We start from the raw sequence: 21,529 nt of genomic DNA on the forward strand, positions 1-21,529 counted from the left end.
ACTTCCTTGGATCATATCTCTGACAATATAGTAATACAAGATCTAAAATTCATACAGGCGGTCCACCAAGATTTTATCTCAAATGTTTTTTAATTTCACAATGACATGTTTGAAGCAGAGAAACCCTAGAATCTGAAGCTCTGATACCAAATGTTATGCAACCAAATCAAAAAATATAAGAAGATATAGATCAATGAATTCAAAATTAGCCACTTCAAGGGGGAAACCTCCTTTACATTACACAAATGAACAATTCTTAAATGATACAAATGACAATACCTCCTTTCTATATATAGGAGTCTAAGGGGTCACAATATAATAAGAGCCTACATAGAAATAATATTTTGAGGGCACAACAATAAGAATAGTGGGCTTCTATGGGGCACAATAATAACAATATGGAGACTACATGGGCACAACAATACGATAAGGGAGTTGCACTAATAACAATAAGGGGCTACACTAGTAGTATAGAAACCTAACAATATATATATTTTCTTTTCAAGAAATTGGCCTTTCTATATATATATATATATATATATATATATATATCTTTCCAAGAGATTAATATGATAATCATATACTATTTTCAAAGGAAACATGGCTACTTATCTCTCATGGACATGATTCTCTTACAATATTTTCTACGAAATGACATGGTTTCTCTATTATGTGCAAGTTTCTCATGCATTCTTTTCAAATAAATAAATTAGTTAACCCAAAAAAACTCCTATTATGCATGAAAACCAAACAAACCTTTATAAAAATACAACTTTGACTTAACTTTTTCTGCATGTGAAGCATGCAATTCACATAGTTAATCTAGCTATGGAATCTTTTCCAAGAATTCACACAGAAACATAAGTTATCTTTTAATATGAATAATCTATACAAATGATACTAATATGAACCCTTTTCAAGACAATGATTACTTTCTTTTCTTTTAAAAATAATAAGATTCATTTATAAACTTTTCTTTCAAGAAAAATGATAAGAATACATATCTCTTGAATCAGAATGGTCAAGCATATATGAGAGGTGCAATGCTCCGCTTCATGGAATCCACACCTTCATTGGACTTGTTTAATCACAAAAATAGAAGGAACTTCATGCTTAGAATCATCATAATAATTATGACAATTAGAAGTTACATCTAGTTCGAACAAACCTGCAACAACCCTTGTGAAAATTCTACGTAATAAATTTAATAAAGGAAAAATAAGACCACAGTGAAGGGACACTTATTCCAAGTTGAATGTTGGGTAAAGATATCTTAGTGGTGATCATTGGATGTGCGTTTTGGCTAACGAAAATTGGAAAAGGATAAGGAAAAGGAATTAAAAGGAAAAAAAGGCATTTTTTGCACATTTGTTTATGAAAATAAAGGAAATTATGAGAAAAGTAAGGTGAAAGGTCACAAGTTGCATGTGAGGAGGAAATTGAAGGAAAATAATGGAAAATGAAGAAATAGAGGTGTCATTAATAAAAAGTCTTCTCAGGACCAGTTGATAACCATTTTTTAGTTCATGTTTGGAGTTCTCTCATTATTCTCTCTTTCTCTTACTCTTGGTCACGTAGAGTTTTCTTGGAGCACTCTAGCTTTGGATCAAGGAAGGAAAATCAAGCAAAGGGAAAGGAAAGAAAAGCAGGATCAAGTAGCTTCAGGAGGAATACTTGCAGGTAACCTTTTGCATGTGTGATTTCCTAGCTGGTTTGGACATGCATGGATTTTCATGTTGGTGTATGGTTCTCTTGTTGTTAGTGGCATGGTTTTGTCGGGTTATCAGAGTGGTTTTTAGCCTAGACTTGCCTTTTTATGGATGCCATGGTATTTTGGGATGTTTATCTTAGTTTTGAGCTTTGGTTTTCTGGATCGATTTCAGAATCCAAGGTGGAGGTGGTCTCAAGGTTCATTCCCAAAGGCCTAGGAATCCCTTGACTAGTTTTGGTGGGATACATGGTAAAGCTTGAGGGAGAAGTCTATGTTTATGGCCTAGTGATCTAGGTTTAGATTGTGGTAAATCCTAAGAGACTCGCCTCTTTTAGGGCCTAGTGATCTAGGCTTGGATTGCAGTAAATCCTCAGAGAAAATGAGAAAAAAAATTCTTCAAGGATAGTGATGAATTTTGCGTGGCATTCCAAGTTCAATTCGGTTGTGATCGAAGCACCGTTTCAGTGTGATCACAGTTTGTTGACGGTGGAGGTGTTTTAACCTCTTTATTGCCTTGTTTTTTCTTGGATTGGTTTTTCTATGAGATCCCACATTCATTCTTGGAATATGGCATGGGGGTGACTGACTGAAAGAGAGATTTTGTTCATCCATGTCTATGGTCAGGTGGTATGTGGAAGTCCCGAACTTGCTTGGATTTTCCTATGATTAATAAAAACTAAGTTCTCTTATTTTTACACTTTCTTATATGTGGATTTAATAGTTGTCATATCTATGATATTTATATGATGCTCGTTATAAGCATGGCTAAATGATTGGTTCATGTCATGTTTATTTCATGTATTTACTTGTAATTATTGAATGGATGGATGTACAAACTAATTGATGATATAATATATCAATGTTGGAGGAGACGATCCTTTTGGTTATTTTCATAAGTTATTTCAGTCATTTATGCTTTGTCTTCTTTCCCAGACCAGTAGGTTCCATTGATGTCAAGTGTTTGATAGAATTTGAGTCTCGGTTGGGGATGCTTAGGCCTAGTGTTGAGGTTGATTTTTTATTTATCAACATTTTTATCACGCCTTTGATGCATTTTGAAGGTTGTAGCAAGTTCTACGTAGAGGTCGAGATTCTAGGATAGAAAAGTGGCCCAAATCTCGAGGTTGTTGGCATAGGACTGCTGAGAAAATTCCATAGTCGCTAGCACGTAGGCCTATGAGAGATACTTTGGGTTGTTGGACGCTATCATTCCTATAGCATGAGAGAAAACAGGGGTTAAAAGGATTAAATCATTAATGAGACTCAAGGACAAGATGTTTGAGTGGTTGACATTTCTTCTGAGGGTGTTGTTGTTGTTGTATATGGGTTTGTTTGACATATTACATCGGATGCATTTCCTAAAGGTCACCATGGAAGTTGAATCCCTTATAGTAGTCTCTCCCATCGCATGTTTACCCCGACTTGCTGGTTGCTTGTGAGGACCAGGGAAGAGGCAATGTTACAGAACCACCATATATGCTTTCATTGGATACTTCTTTGAATTCATTATCTTTAAATTCGTAAGGATTTTAATTGCATGAAATATATCAAGAATTGCTATTGTTTTCAGTTGGAGGTAAAACATTGTTCAAGAGTGAACAAGGTTCAAGAAATGTTATCATGATAGGTTTTAGAGGAGGCACTACAAGAGTGATCCCATCAATCATGGAAGTGCATTTTATGTTTAGCTTAACATCCCGTAGCCATGAATTATAATCAAAAATATTAAGAGGGGAAGTAAAGGCACAATTCATGGACAAAACAATGCCAGAGAAAAATATGATGAAAAACAAAGTGTAGAACAAGGTTCTGATACAAAGTTGTCGATGAAGTGTGTGCTTCGATCCTCCAAAAAGAGGATATGATGATCTCTTTCCCATATTCTATTAGCCTCTAAATTTAATTGTGGGTTTCATCGGTGAATAATGAATGAAAAGGTCATTAGCGTTAACTATTAACCCTAAATTATTCTTGATTTAATTATAACATAATGTTAATCAATTTAGAACAATAATATTGTGATAAAGGGTAAATTCTATATTAGGGATATTACATACTTGCCCCCTTAAATAGAAAGGTGTCCCTAGTGTTCTTCTCTCACTGCAACTTAAAATTTTACTCTTGATATAATAATCTAAACCACCCAAAAGGGAATCCTTCCACTTCAATTGAAAGAGTATCGTTCTCCAAGAAATTCCATTAAATGAGACACTGAAGTTTTTATCAATAGTCATAGGCACTTATAGTTGCAAAGAGAAGCAATTTTTACTTTCTGGGATTTATACATTATTCAGTTTCATAGAAATAAAAACAAAATATCTATACTGAATTACCATTACTTACCAATTATGTTTTGAAATTATGGTCACTTTATGTAAACATTTTAACTATAGGTGGTCTCACAGACTCCATGGAAAGAATCATGTAACAATGTCAATATCATCACATTAATCACAAAATTTTCAATCAAATGAAATAATTTTAACTATCAATCAATTATGCATTGTTGAGTGATATTTTAACCACGTACCTCCACAGCTACTCAGAAATCACCAATCCTATAATCATCATAATGATAAATGACTGCACCATGTGGACATTGTCTTAGCTCCCACTAAAGCCATCCACACAATACTTCTAAAAGTACTTAGAGAGAACATGGCTCTCTAATCATTGAAATAATCATTAATTTCATAAAGTTGAAATCGTCTTAGCTTCTACTAAATACATTCATAAGATTGATAAAATAATAAAGGAACTTACACATCCAATAATTTATTTCTCAGCACTAGACGCCTTTCCTGTCAAGGTGTACACAATATTCTTTGCACGCACACACATGTAAAATTCAAATTTAACACATTGTTTATTTGATTAGTTAACTTTTTATGCCACGAGAACCACATTGGAAAAATAATTATCTTCCAAATAAATTGGAACTAGCTTCCACAACCATATTGAGCCATTTTCACGTCCAGACAGTTCTCTAACACAAACCATACCAAGTCAAGCCTGTAATTCCCCTAGCCAACCAACTCAATAATTCCAATGATCGCACATGGTCCAATACAAGATTCATATTGGTAGTGTCCTACCTATTACTCTGACATCATCCCATTTATGAGGAGTTTTGGGCCTCCTCTAATAAGCTCAAAAATAAACAAAGTTTCGTCAGGTTTTTTCCCCTCTTCACACTCTTCGCCAACTCGTTTCCTTTACTAAGATCATATATCTCTATTGAGAGGAAATATGGGTAGAAAACCATCATCAACTCATCTAGGCTTTCAACCACCATCAACCCAAGACCCTCTGGCCTTTCACAACCTTCCACAACTATATGGCAAGTGAAATTCTCTTTAACACTTTTTTCCCACTGTAATTACCATAACTAACTGTATGTACATTAACATTAAAGAAAAAGGAACATTTATGTACATCGTGTATTCATACTTGACCCTCAGCATTGGTTCACAATTTGGAAATTTACAGGAAACATAAATGACATATAGGTGGTATACATTCCAATTTTCGACATAACATAATCATGCTTATCATATAATTGTACTTTCTCATTTACAGTTGTAATTCACATTGTAGCATTTTACCTTCACAGGTTCTCATGTTGTCGTTAATTTATCCTTGCTTAATCTGTTGAAAAGTGTGCAACAAGAAATGCTTGCTGAGAATGCAACAAGATGATGGAGCTTAGTGAAAAGAGTCGCCTTCACTACGTGGGCCCGCAAGAAAATTATGGATGATCACAACAGGGATGATCACAACAGGAGTGACCACAGCAGGAGTGATCACAGCAGGAGTGATCAAAGTCTATTTTTAGACTAGCTGTCAAAAATAGAAAAGTCAAATATTATTGTCTCATAATAATATTTGGACAATAAACTTGATCTTATTCTCTTGGCGAACTTCAGTTTGAGCTACAGATGTGGCACATGTAGCTGTCAAAAGGAAGTACGCTTTCTTTGTGGGTCAGTTGAGTTGTTGCATGCATGACTTCAGTTAGAACTCAATCAGTTGAGTTTGGTGGAGTTGATTGTAGAGTTAATGAAGTTGTGTTCAGTTTGACTTGGTTAAACTAGTTGTGATTAGTCTAATTGCAAATGGACTAATGATGACTTGTTAAACTAATTATTAACTCATAACGCAACTATAGAATATATCAGTTAACTCAGTTGCATGTCAGTGCATGTTCAGTTCAGCATGGACAGGTGTTAGAGGATCAGATTGCTATCAGTTGTGACTATAGTTGTGCATGATGATTTGCACAACCAAAGGGATTGACTATGCCAATGAATTGGCCAATACCAAGTATTATAGCCTCTGCTCACATCTTTCCCAGTGTGAGTGATTCTTTGGAGGTTAAATACGAGTTTGGTAAACCATTCTCATTCATTCTTGAGCAGGTATTGAGCTGTGGAGGCAGGCAAGCAGCGGGGGAGATTTGGAGATCAGATTTGAGTTGTATTGTGTGTCGCATGAGGAGATAGTACTGAGTACTTGGGATGAGTATTGTACTATGTATTGTTACATGATTCAATCAATATAATATACAGATAGTTGGGGTTTTTAGCGAGATGCTTTCCCGAGGAAAATACTGTGTTGATATGTGTGATTGATGCTTCTATGTGCACTTGTGAATGTTTCTGCTTCTGTAAATTGATGATCAACGTAGAGGAGGTTATGTATTATGCATGTTTCGCTTATAAGTGTATAATCAGGATAATATCTGTGAATATGTGTCATATTATTAAAAATTTCTACATAATCATGTCGACAACATTAGTCATAAATATTTTAAAGAAAAAACCACACCTCCAACAAAATATTGTTATACATAAGACATTTTGTCAATACATTCAGGATGCATTTTACATTCAGACGCATCAAAGTTCTCAATATTTCAACATGTAGAAAGGTATTGATTCTGTTACTTTCCAAAAACCACTTCTATGAATTAAAATTAATATAGCGAGTAGGGATACATCCTCAAGATGTTAAAACAAAGTTTCCATAAAGTTGTTTCTCCAAAAAAACAATTAAGGGGACAAAATTTTAATCATTAGCATTCCCGTAGTTTCTAACTCATCCAACATATCATTCCATTTATGCATATGTATTATTCAATAATATTTAGTGCATACCAGGTAACATCACCATCGAATCATGAATTCATAAGGTTGTGAAGTTTTAAAAAACAAGGTAATCAACACGATCTAATTACCATTATCATTAAGTTGATGGGACCATCAATTAAATCACTTTAATGGCACTAATGTATCATAATCCAAGTTTTTTATCACCTTCAAAAACTTGCAGTCACAATTATGGATGGTTAGACTAGTATTTACTTTTGGAACCATTGTAGTTTTCTTTGCATGTGCATAAAATCTTAAACAAAACTTTGTTCATTTAAAATCACTGATTTATCATCAATGTTTACGTGTCAATAAATATTAGGGTATCAATCCAAACATTCCCAATTTCCACAATGTATTGTTATCAACAGGCCAACATATGAAGTAAATATCATAATCACTTGTTTAGAGATTGCAATAAGCTTTAGTCAAATTGATTGATAGATATAAGTTTTAGCAGTTAATCATACAACATTAACTAATAAATGCTACCAAACATATTAATGAAACCATGACAAGACTCAATCAACAACTAACTATTACGATCAAGTCTCACTACTTGACTCATTGCTTATTTTTAACATTTAAAGGGGTTCTTTTAGTGTCCTTTTAAAAATTCTATCATCCTCTTCAAGGACGTTCCCCATCTTTTACATTTATGCATGCACTCATTATAAGTAGTACATTGTAACTTTAGTCATGTTCATTACATGTATCATTAATATTTTCATATTTGCAAAGGTTGGTATCAATTCTCACTTTCCTTAGTGAGTGCTCAGGTTTGTTCATAGGCGCAAAAAATCTTTTATTATCTTTCATCCTTATCAAGATTCAAATTTTATGAACATAACTTTACAACCGAATTTATTACTTACCACTCTTCAATGCAGTTATAAATATGCATCATGGATCTCATGTCAAAAATAGTCTACTATATATATCATTATATAATTGATTAGAATCATTATTGAATTTATGCCCACTAGTATCATACCTCTAATTATTTTCCACTTATTGATTCCCAAAAGGTGGCAATGTTGCAACCTTCAACTCTAATACCACTTGCAATATCCCTAGTAAACCTCATGTAACAACACATAGGATTATAATTTTTTATAGAATTACGAACATGTAATTTCCCGAATTACTATTTCCTAATGTTTATTGACCATAAGATCAAATTTTGTCATCACATAGAGTAACTTTAGTAAAGGAATAGTAAGTTACATTTACATTAACAACCATTGTTGTAGCATGCCATCATTAACTTTCTAAAGTAACCTTGATTCATTTCCATGGATCTTTTAACAAGTTAGTTAATCACATACTTTATAGTATAAACATCATGTCATCAAAGGAATTAACATCAAAATAATGAAACAATAAGAAAATACATTATTGAACGCCAATATACTCTAGAAACCTTGTAGACTGAAAACCAATAAACATTTAATTTTATTATCGAATGCACAAGGGTGTTCACCCCACTCAATGGATTGTAAGGGATTCCATCCCTTAACCATTGCCACAAAAATCTTACAAATAAATATCATTTAAATACATCATATATAGGTAAAATCTATTACAATCATCATGCTATCATTTACTCACAAATCCTTGATCATTATGTCTTTGGGATGTGATCCTTCCCATCTGTGGACTATCTTGCTGTTGACATCCCTTCAACTTGCAAGGACCACTACTCTATTGTTTTCCATAATTTTAAATATATGTCGCAAGGTTTTTCTACAACTAATATTGTCAACCATATCAATCAAACCAATAAAAAATCTATACTAACACCACTTCAACATATTTTCATGTGCATACCTAAAATGTAAACAAAAATATCGTGACATGCTTCTTTTAACAACATTGCACATGCACTAATCATAAGCATATAACTATCAAAGCATGCCTATAAAATAAATATCACATTAACTAATATTCCCCCCACACAAGCACACATTCATTTCCAAGAGGAAAACCACTACATCTGTCTATGAACTTTGTGCATGTAATTAAATAAATGTTTTTTAAAACAACTAACCCTCAACTGTTTTATTCGCGTATGCAATTATTTATTCTTTTCCAAAAGAAGTAATATATTAGATATAATTCTTATGCATGCAAATGCATGTTCCTTCCAAAAGTACCTCTTCCAAAGGAGAGCTATTCACGATAGCTATTGTACATGAAAAGTACATGCTCTATTCTAAAATATAGTTAACTTAATAGTCATTATTTTTCCTTGCACGTAACTACTAGTTCATTCCAACAAAAGTTATCATGACTATTATTCTTCTTGCATGAAAACACATATTTCTTTCGAAATGGAGCTAAATCGCATGAAAATACACTTTTCTCTTTTCAATATGGTGGCAAAATAAGCACATTTTTTGTAAGAGAAATGAACAAGAGGACTATTATTTTGGGCATCTTACACATATTATTTTCCAAGATCTTTTAGCAATATAAATATAATTTATGTTCATATAAGCACACATTCTTCTTTTCAAGAAACAAATAAAGATAATTGTATAGTATTTAAAAAAATATAGCTCAATAGTTCTTCTATACTTTCATACAAAAGCACAATTCTTTCAATAAGTTTAACACAATAGATTTACTTTTCACGCATAGAAGAACTTATTTATTTTCAAGAATTCAAACATAATAATATGCAATCACATGATCGTTTTCAAAAGAATAATGTGACTTCTTCACCTTCTATGACCAATGTTCACATGCATTTTCATCATGCATAAAGTATTTGCACTCAACGTAAAAACAATATGCATATTTCTTATGCATTGGATAATTACATTTAATATAAAAGCTTGTAGATGCATTTTTTTTTCTTTCAAAAAAATTAAAATTATAGTAGTTATACCCTCATGCATGCAACACATATCTCTTTCCCTAGAATTCTACCATCATTAATTATCCTTTCTATGTAAACAATACATCTTTTCCAAAAGATCTAATGTCCCTATGCATAAAGATACTTATTACTTTTGACAATCGTTATAGTCTTTTGCGCATAAAGAGTTTTACCACAACCAACCTATCTTTGTGTTTTTAATTAGACATCTATTTTTGTAGAGATCTACAAAAATAGTTATTCTTTGGTTATGCAAGATTCAAATGTCACCCTTTTCAAGGAAAAATCTTTTTCATGGAAATCCATACAGACTTTCCAAGAATAGACAAATCTTTTTAAAATAATATATATATTTAACCTAGGCTCATGCACATAACAACCTTAAAAGCTTTCCAAATATAACACACTTAGAACACGCATATATATATATATATATATAATTCTCAAGAAACGTTTCTTTTCTGCAGGGATATATATATTCCAAGAAATTAATGTCATAATCATATTTTTTTTCAAAGGAAACATTATTATTTATCTCTCATGCACATGATTCTCTTCCAATAATTCACTAAAAATGACATGGTTTCTCTATTATGTGTAGGGTCATCATGCATTCTTTTCAAATAAATATCATAGTTAACCCCAAACAACTACTTTTATGCATTAATGCATTAGAACAAGACAAACATTTTTGAAACAATAACAAGGTTGACTTAATTTTTTCTACATGTAAACTATGTAATTCACACAATTGATCCGGCTATATAATCTTTTTCACAGAATTCACACAAACATAACTTATCTTTTAATACGCTATAGAAATGATACTAATATGCACCCTTTTCATGACAATGACTACTTTATTTTTTTTTAAATATAATAGGATTAGTATGCAAACTCTTCTTTGAAGAAAAATGATAAGAACACTTATCTCTTCAAACAAAATGGTCAAGTGTACATCATAGGTATGGTGTTTTTGTTCACGAAATCCATGCCATCATTGGAGTTGTCATCGCAAGAATAGTAGAAAATCCATGCTCAGAGTCATCACAATAATTGTTACATCTAGTTTGAACAAACCATCGTCTATGCTTTTATTAAACACTTCTTTGATTCATTATCTCTAAACTGAGAAGGATTTCTATCGAATGAAATATCTTGAGAATCACTAATATTTTCAGTTGGAGGTAAAACAATATTTATCTCCTTAATCTTGGATGTGTATTTCAGGTTTAACTTAACATCCCGTAGCCATGGATTACAATCCACAAAATTGAGGGGAAGTAAAGGCACAATTCATGGACAAAACGACGATGGAGAGAAATATGATAAAAAAAAGGCATAAAACATGGGCCTAATACAAATTTTTGACGTGTTCACTTCGATCCTTCAACCAGAGGAGATCATTCATCTCCTTTCCATCTTCTACGAGATCCTTCATTTCATTTTGGGTTTCCTCCATTAATAATGAATTTAAAGGTCACTACCAAGAACTATTAACCCTAAGTGCTTCTTGATTTAAGGGTACTCCAACATCAATCAAATTAGAACAATAATCTTTTCATAAATGGTAAATGCTATATGAGGGATATTGTAAATTTAAAGTTGGGTTATTTTTGCAATGATAACAAGATTAATATATTGGTTTAAGTAATAAATGAAATGTTATTTTTACTTATTTAGAACAATAATTTTTTTTTTTGATAAATGGTAAATGCTATATTAGAATGTTGTAAATATAAAGTTTTATTATTTTTGCAATGATAACAACATTAATATAGTAGTTTCATTGATTTTTTTTACTTATTTTTATAATTTAAATCAAAATATATATAGGTTTAGCCAAACTAATCAAAGCTTTTAGGAGAATTGACTCATGAACTTCTAATGGAAAAGTGCTTTAACAATGAGACCTAAATCAATTGAGCTAACCCTCAAGGATTATTCATTTTTATTTTTATTTATTTTTATTTTATTACATTAAAAGTAAATATTTTTATTCTATTATGTTGATAGGCATGTCTATTTTAGAATAGGGTTGTAAGGATTTTTATTTTAATTATTAATAACTAATAAGTGAATGGTAGTGATTTAACCTCCATAAAATATTCTAGAATATTCTTAATAATAAACATAAATCAAAGGATGAGATTTATTTCCAAAGTAGTCATGCATTTTTTACTATTTTAATTAAAAAATTATCACATAAACAAATGTCATATGAAATGAGTTGATTTTTTAATATGAGATATTTATAAACCATGATATTGTAACAAAGCTTATTTAAAAATTAAGAAACTCTATAGTAAAATAAGGTGAATCTCCATGTTTAATAATCTTGTTCCATGTTTTTTAAAATATGTATATATTTAACTTGTAATTTAATTTTTTTAATGGTCAATGACAATAATAACAATTTAATTAAATTTTATGATTTTATTTTATATTTTAAGAATTAAGATATATAATAAAGTGTTTTGATATTTATTATAGATTGATATCTATATACATGTACTTATAATTTAATTTATATAATTAGAATAATATAAATATTACAATAAACTAAATTTAAGAAACATCTTTCTAAACAAAACATCTTTAATAAATTAAATTAAATTTAAATTTAATAAACATCTTTCCAACACATACATCTTTAATAAATTAATATTTAAACTAAATTTAATAAACATCTTTCCAACTTCCATATAATTTAATTTATATAATCAATAAAAATATTACAATAAACTAAATTCAATAAACATCTTTCTAGCTCCCAAAGGCAGGATGCCAAAACCATTATTCCCCATAACTAAACTAGATGCTGGAATCATTATTCCCCATAACAAAGTACCTGACGTTGTAGTAAATAATATAACGATTTCACCATAACTAAGTACGTGAGTATCTGATGTTGTAGTAAAGCGTATAATAAATTGAAAGCTTTATACATTGAATAATATTTGTCTTGCATGTGGGGAATGCCATATTCTCGTGAAAGCTGGAAGAAGTGGTTCCACGGAGTCGAGTCTTCGGGTTTCAGTCCGATATGCAGATTTGGGTGGATATGGTCACTAAAATCCCATGAATAATGAGTAATCTATTGTATTAAACAGTATAGTATTGTATTGTATTAAATGAAGTGTATTTTTTTTTCCTTCTTCTCGTTAGAAAAAATTGTCTGTTTTATATTATAATTAAAACAGTAAATATATATGATGGACAGAATGTCATCATAGATCGGATTCTATCTACACTATGACTATATAGGGAATTATAAATTCTTGGCATTTAAACGTCCATAACTATATGCTAATATACAACACACACTTAGATTCTACAATTGCTCTGCCCCTTCCAAATATTTCTCAGATTCACACAATGGGAATTGAGAAGGCTTAAATGCATCCCAGATCTTTAACATGTTCTACATATAGCTACATAGAAGTAATCTTTCTTCTGTCTTTTTTATACAAGACCATATACAAAACTTTTACAAAAAACGATACAAAAATTTTCAAGGTACTTATCTGTGTTGATGTTCTTCTTCTTTGTGTTGATCTTCAATGCTCTATCCTGACAACTTGACATTACCTACTTCTATCACATCTGATCCCATTTTTATCTGGATATGCATACCTTCTTCTGTGGCTAGTAATCCTTTCTTTAACATTTCATCCGCGTTCTTGTTGTGTACCCTGCTAATGTGCTGAATGGAAGGTTGATGAAGAGTACTCCATAGGCTTTGTATACATCTTAGCCAGCCTTGTAGAGAATTTTGTTGGATGTTATTCTTCCCCATAATGTGATCAATCATACATTTGGAATCTCCATAAATTTTCATTTGTGGGATATCCAAAAGTTTGATAAACCATAGTAGTCCCCATAAGGCTATTGCTTCTCATACTTTTTCCCTCTCCCACTTTCGAGTGAATCCAGTACTCTTGTTCTTCTGATACCTTTATCCAAATTCTACACCCACATCTCCCTCATTGTGTTGCTCCATCAAAAAACCCCACCGGGTATTTGGCACGGGGGATTCACTGAGTGAACCTCTCACATATCACGTGCATTCATGGAATATTTAACAATACCCTTAATTTGACTACATATTGGAAAAACCCTCTAAAAATCACATTATTTAACCCCCTACCAATATGAACCCAATACAACTTCCCAATTTAAAAAACCCCTACTTTCCTAGATAATGTAGGTATCTATTTTTTCATTAACATTTTTTAGACCCCTTTATATTTTTTCATTAACTTTAAGCTACATTTTTTAGATTTTCCAATATAAAAATCATTTACCAACTATATATCCCTGAATATATTATGTCATTTTTTCCTCAATATATATCCCGTAATATGAACCCACATGGTATGATATTGCTCCCCTAGTGAAGCCCCAGTGATATTTCGTAACCTGTACCCTCCCCTTTTCTGCCTTCCCTTTTTGTTTGGTGTCATCTCCCTGAGTTGATATAAACCATTGTTCTATGAATTCATAGATTACATTCTCTCCCCATCTATTGGATCCAAAAATCAATTGATTTCGACCTTTCCAGATCTCCCAGAAAACAACCAAAGTGAGCAATCACCAACTTTTGCTTTGTGTACTCCACCATTTTAAACATTCCTCAATTGTATTAAACTATATGAATGGAATCTGCATCTTGGTGGTGAAGTGCTTCCAGATGCTTATAGATCTTGGACAGTGTAAGAATAAGTGGCAATTATCCTCACCATTTTTTCTACACAGATAACAAATCCCAGGTCCATGATGATTCTTCTTTTGTATGTTTTCACATGTAAGATTCTTATTCTGCCAAGTTAACCAAAGGAAAATGATAATCTTTATGGGGATATTAATTTGTCAAAACTTGTAAAAACAACAATATTCCTCATTCGGTAGCTCCTTCAAACATAATTTGAGATAGCAGTTTGCCACCTCAATCTCTCTTGATTTCTTCTTTTTACCAGCCCATGTGATGCAATCCCCTTTGCTGTCATAACATATCCCTGCATCTTTTAGTGATTTTACAAGTTGTAACCAATCCAATTTATACTGTCATGTAAGGTTTAGTTGGATGGAGTAAAGCCAGATTGAAATATTATCATTCCATTCACTGATCATCTCGCTCAAGACGAGTATTCCCTTTCTATTTAGGTGTTTTATTAGTTCCATTGTACCAAGTGGAATGTCACCAGATCCTATAATGTTGTCTTTACCCAACATAATACTATTTCCAGATCCAAAAATCCACAAGATGTTTTGGAGGAGGATGTTCTTGACCCTGTTAAAATTTTTCCATATCTGTGAACCACATTTTTTCCCAATTTCTCCTTGTCTCATCCAAAAGGAAAAATCCTTATTCTTCATGTACTTAAATCGGATCAACTTTCCCCATATGCCACTATTGTTGATGCCCCGCCATAAAGATTTTAAAATCAGCGCCCATCCAAAAATTTTAAGATTTAAAACACCCCATCCACCCAAATTTTTTGGTCTAGTAATCCTCTCCAACTTGACCAAGTGATATTTACAGCTCCTTCTTGCACCTGACCAAATATAGTTTTCCATTATGCGGTTCAGTAGTTTTATAATCATCTGCGAGATGTGGAATAGGTGTGCCCAATATATCCCCAGCTGCGTAAGAATTGACTATGTGAGGATGATACAACCTCACATTGATAAACATTTGTATTCCTACCCCTTATTCTTGGAGTAGAATCTTTCCACCAGCCACATAAAATCAAAATTTTTATAGTTTCTTGGTTTTAGGTGGTACCCCAGATATTTCATTCCATTATCTAAAATTACTGCATTTACCCCAAAGCACCTTTAGATATAGCTGATATCGTCGTGGTTACATGATCCATATAAGATGATGGATTTTTGTTCATTTTGAACAAGACTCGTGGCTTTTCCAAACTTCTTTAGAATTAATGAAAGTGTATACCATTTAAGTCTGTTTAACATACCCATCAACAAGATATCATCAACAAAGAAACTGTGAGAGACAGAGACATGACTGTTGATTTTTAGCGCTTCAAATTCACCAGTGTTCACAACTTTTTTAATTTTCAAACTTAGTCCATCCATCACCAGTATAAAAAGTAGGGGGGATAAAGCACATCCTTGTCTAAGTCCCCTGCCCACAACAAAAAACTTGGATGGGTATCCATTAATTATCACAGCATAACGTACTGTAGTTACACATCCCATAATCCATTCAGCCATATTTGTTTTTATGCCTACTTTATGAAGGACTAGTCTCAGATAACCCCAATCTAAGCAGTCATAAGATTTTTTTAGATCTACCTTCATTACTGCTGCATTCATCTTTTTTGACTTAATACTGTGCATGCATTCTTGTGCAACAACCACTACATCATGGATTATTTTGTTATTTAGAAAACCATATTGCTCTGGTGAAATGAATTTTGATAAGGATGCTTTTAATCTGTTGGCAATTATCTTGGAGATAATCTTATATGTTAGATTGCACAATGATATTGGGTGAAAATCAACAAAGGTTTCTGCCTCTGATTTCTTTGGAATAAGGGATATATAGGTTGAGTTTAGATGGGGATGTATGAATCCCTTCGTCCTCGATTCTTCAATAATCTGTAGAAGGTCCTCCTGAAAGATGTCTATGAAGTGGACAAAAAATTCTACAGTCCATCCATCTGGACCTATGCTTTTGTCTCCTTTCATTGATTTAATAGCCTGGATCAGTTCCTCCACCTTAACCTCCTTATACAACTCCACATTGTCTTCCTCATTAAACATTATAGGGTATTCATTAACTACCCATATCTGTGAATCTACATCCTCCACCTCCAATCTTTTATATGCTTTTTTGAAATATGAAACCGTCAATGTTGTAATTTCTGATTGCTTCTTATAATAGTTTCCTTCACCATCATTCATCTGCCAAATTGTATTTTTTTTCCTTCTGCAATTGGCAAAGCGATGAAAGAACTTGGTATTTTTATCCCCTTCTCTAATCCAGATGGCTTTGCTTTTCAATCTCCATGTCGTCTCTCTAACTTGAAGGATCTTCCTTTTTTCCACTTCAAGTGCATGGATCCTCTCCCTTACTTCGGCAGGAAGGGAATGGATGGCCATTTGACTATGCAAGGTCTTTAAGGCCTCCTCAATATCTATCAACTCCCTTCTCAAACTTTCCTTCTTCTTCCATTCCCATGTTTTTACCTCTGTTTTAAGAATTCGAAGCCTACTCATAAACCTTTCAGTATACGAGAGGCCTTCCTCTGTATCTCTTCTTTCCTGCCAGAATGATCAGATAAGAGAATCAAAATCTATATCTTCAAGCCAAACTCTATTAAACTTAAAAGGCAAGCCAACTCTTATATCAGTGTTGCACCAAAAAAGAGTGATTGGGCGATGATCTGATACATAGTTTTCAATAATGAGAGATCTTACATCCCCCATCTTTTCCACCATATTTTCTTGTACAAGGAACCTGTCTAGCCTCTTTGCTATATAATTGTTTCCACATTTTCCATTATCTTAGGTGGGAGCATTTTTTGGCAGGAAAATATCTATTAAGTTGTGGGAAAAAATAATGTCCGTTAGCTTCTATGACATCTTATCCACCACCCTAGATTGTCCCCACAGCTCCTTGATGCCTAGGGTACAGTTAAGATCCCCAGCTAAAATCAGAGAGGATGAATGAAGGATCCTAGTTGCCTCCATTGTTTCCCAAAAACATTCCTGCTCTTTGTAAGGAGCATACACATTGAGGATGTGTGTTCTTCCTGGGATACCTTTGATGTTACCAGCTAAAAAATTACCCTCCGAGCAAGAAAAAGCCTTTAGTTTTGCCCACCTTGTGTCCCAGAAAGCTGCTAAACTCCCAGATCTGCCTGTGGCATTAGTTGCAACAATATACCATGTCAGAAACATCCTCCTAAAATAATCAAAAATTTGAGATGCAAAGTGCATTGATTCTTGGATGAGAATAATGTTGGACTTAGATGAAATAAATAGGTCTCTTAATAACAAGAATTTTGGAAGGGCCCCCAAACCCCTAATATTCAGTGAAAGGATGGAGTTCATTTGAGCCTGTTAGAGGGCATACATGCTCTAAGTGCCCTGGGAGAGGTGGGTGAGAATATGGGTTAATCAATGAGAGACGACGAATTTGTCAGGGTTGTATGGGTTTGGCATGGGCAAGCTCTCAAGTGTCCACTGCCTCTATTGTTTGTACGTCTCACAGTGATATTCCCTGCAGAGGAGGGACTTATTATAGGAGAACCAGATCCCTTTGGCTTATGAATAGTGAGCGATTTAAGATCAAGGGTTTTCCTTTGTAGAAGGAAGTCGAGATCATTGTCAACAGAGTTATTTGGTGATGAGACCAGAGATATTTGAGCGGGAGATTTAGCAATGGGAGAATTTGGTTGTGTAGCCGGAGAATGGAGCCTTCGGGCTTGAGTATATGTGGCATATGAGGTAGATGGAATATCTGCCATAGTGTGTTGTGACAGTACCGACGGCAGAGGCAAGACTGGAGTGGAAAGAAGTTGGTGATGCTCTTGATATGGAGAGTCTATAGTGATATGAGAGCCAGACTGTTCTGACGTCGGGGATGAGGTGTGAACAAGAATAGGAATAGGAGCATAGACCTTTTTTATAAAGCAAGGAGAGGGCTCAGAAAAAATCTTATTAGTGTGAATAGAGTTACCTGTAGAAATTTTGAATAATATGACACTTATTCACAGAGATTATCCTGATTATACACTATTTTCGGAATGCATGCATAATACATAACCTCCTCTACGTTGATCATCAATTTGCAGAATCAAAACATTCGCATGCGCACATTGAAACACATCAATAACACATATCAACAAAATATGTAACCGGGGAAAGAATACAGCTGAAAACCCCCAACTATCTGTATATTATAATGATAGAGAACATGTGACAATACATAGTACAATACTCCTCACAAGTACTTAGTACTATTTACACTTGTTACACACAAACTAGCTCAGATCTGAATCAAGTCACAGGTTCAAATCTCCTCCGTTGTTTGCCTGCCTCGACTGCGCAATCCAATGTGAGAATGTGAGAATAGATCTGATCCAAACTCGTTTTCACTTGACTTGTACCATGCAATCCTCATTGGGAATCTCAATCAATGGTTATGCAAATCTCATACACAGCTATAGTCACAAATGATAGTAGTCTCCACCTCTAACACTTGTCTCCGCTGAACTGTCCATGCACTGAGTTAACTGATGTATTCTTTAGTTGATTTATAAGTTAATAATTCGTGAATTAATTAAAAATTAATTCACATCACTCATCACTAGTGTATTCTGCAGTTAGACTAAATACAACTAGTTCAACCAAGTCAAACTGAACACAACTCCATCAACTCCTCAATCAACTCCACCAAACTCAATCACTTGAGTTCTAACTGAAGTCCATCATGAAATAGCTCAACTGACCCAAAAGAAAAGCGTATTTTCTTCTGGCAGTTGCATGTGCCACATCTGTAGCTCGAACTGAAGTGCTCCAAGAGGATAAGATAATGTTTATAGTCCAAATATTATTATGCTAATAATATTCGACTGTTCTATTTTTAGCCTAGGAGTCTAAAAATAGACTCTGCCCATATGTCTAAAAATAGAAGTCCATCTATTTTTACCAACATGACCAATCATCCACAAATAACATCCTGCAACTCATTGACCATGATCCATATGTCTAAAAATAGACTTTGCGAGAGAAATAGCCTACGGGCCCACTTAGTGAAGGCGACTCCTTTCCACTAAGCTCCATCATCTTGTTGAATTTTCAACACTCCCTCTCAACAAGATATGGATTATCTACAACCCCTATGCTGCAAGTTTGGAATGTTTTGCATGCAACACATTTGCCCGGTCCACTTGCTCCAACAACACTTGGAACAAAAAACAATCCCAACTGACCCCTCTGTTGGGCTAGGAACATACTCTGATGCCGAAGCTCTACCTGCTGCTGACAAGTTCTCCCTCTCTGACATCTGTGCCACTGCAACATCTCCATGCATCTCGCACCATTGCACACTCCTCTGTGCCACCTAGCACTGTGCAAAACACTTGTGCCTCTCGCATTGTTGTAGCCTGCTAGCTATGCGCTGTCCTGCGATTCCCTATAATGTTGCTCTCTCTACTGCTCCATCTGCATCTGTTTCTACCGAATCAGTCAGTTCCTACTACCCCACATCAGGGCTCCCATAGCAAGGTCTCATCCAAGAGGTTGGGTACCTCCAGGATCCTGCCCCTCGTCGTTGGGACAATCACTCTATATCACCCCACCTCCTTCCTGGAGGTATGGCTGCATGTGATCCCTCAGCCCACCTGGCTCAAGGTTTCCCCCTACTGGAGGTCTTTGCATGAGTAGATGTCTCTACTCGATCCCATCTCAGCTTTCCCTTGTTGTAGCTGCTCCACAACCTCCTGAAGCTACTGCACCAATTGTGGCTTCTCCACAATCTTCTGAGACTTTTTCTGGCTCTGCATGTTGAGAGGTAATATACGCTCCCTCTCAACCACCAAGTCTCCATCAGTTGCCTCGCTGCTCAAAGCTTTGCATGAATCTTGAACCTTAAGAGCATACAGGTTCTTGACCCGTGAACCAATCTGCTTCACTTGTCTAGTGATGATGTGTCTAAGGAAAACATTTCCCTTACTGAAGACTACATCATAGCCTCTCTCTTCCAGCATCGCGATAGACACCAAGTTTCTCTTCAGTCCCGGTACATACTTGACATCAGTCAAGGTAAGGCGAGCTCCATGCTCCCTCTGAAAAATAACCGTGCCTACACCTGAGACACTATACTTCTCATCATTACCCATTGCTATGAGTATCTGGAGATCTTTCTCCTCCAAAGTACTGAACAAACTCTTGTCACCGGTCATGTGGAAAGAAGCTTGACTTTAAAGAAACCAACCACTTCCCACCATGGATGAAACCATGCATGCAAAGAGTGTGAAATCAAACTCAAACTGTGAAGCAAGTGCCTCAACTTCAGATCCTTCCCCGAATCCCTTCTTGGATTTTCTCCATGGACAATTTGTAGCATAATGGCCCACCTCATGACAACGAAAGCATCGCACATTCGATTTTTCAACCTTCTTCCCATCATTGGAAGAACTAGATTTGGAAAGAGAACCCTTCTCCTTCCCCTTTTTTGCTTTGGCAGCGAAAGCGCAATTTTCTTCATTAGATGCCTTTGATGAAGATCTGTCCCTGGTATTCTGCGTGATCTCCTCTTGCACAAGATCCGACCAAAGTCTCTCCCATCCTGGAAATTTCTCCCGACCATTGACAGAGTCCTATAGGAATGCCAACCCTTCAGAAAACCAAGGAGATCCAAGATCACCAAGTCCTCATCATCAACAGTCACCCCCACACTTCCCAGCTCATCCCCGCATTGGGTGAACTTCGTGAGATAGTTGGGCATACTGTCTCCATTCTCACACTTAATGTTTCTAAGTTTATCTCTGAGCGCCAACTTCCTCTGGTTGCTCTTGCTTTGGAATAGATCTGTCAACACTTTCCACATCAAGTATGGAGAAGCCTTTCCATGCAGGCTAGATACAATGTGATCCTTCACGCCCTCCAATAGAATCCTTCAACACTTTGTTGTCTTCTTTTGCCAAACCTCAATGTGAGCAGCATCAATAGGCTTTGGGACCTCAGCTTCTATGAAATCCTTCAACCCATTGTCATCTAACACTGCCTTTATCCTGTCTTTCCATG

The sequence above is a fragment of the Pinus tabuliformis genome, chromosome 9, assembly GCF_031772625.1.
Source record: "Pinus tabuliformis cultivar Carrire ecotype Pingquan chromosome 9, CPIR1, whole genome shotgun sequence".
NCBI lineage: Eukaryota > Viridiplantae > Streptophyta > Pinopsida > Pinales > Pinaceae > Pinus > Pinus tabuliformis.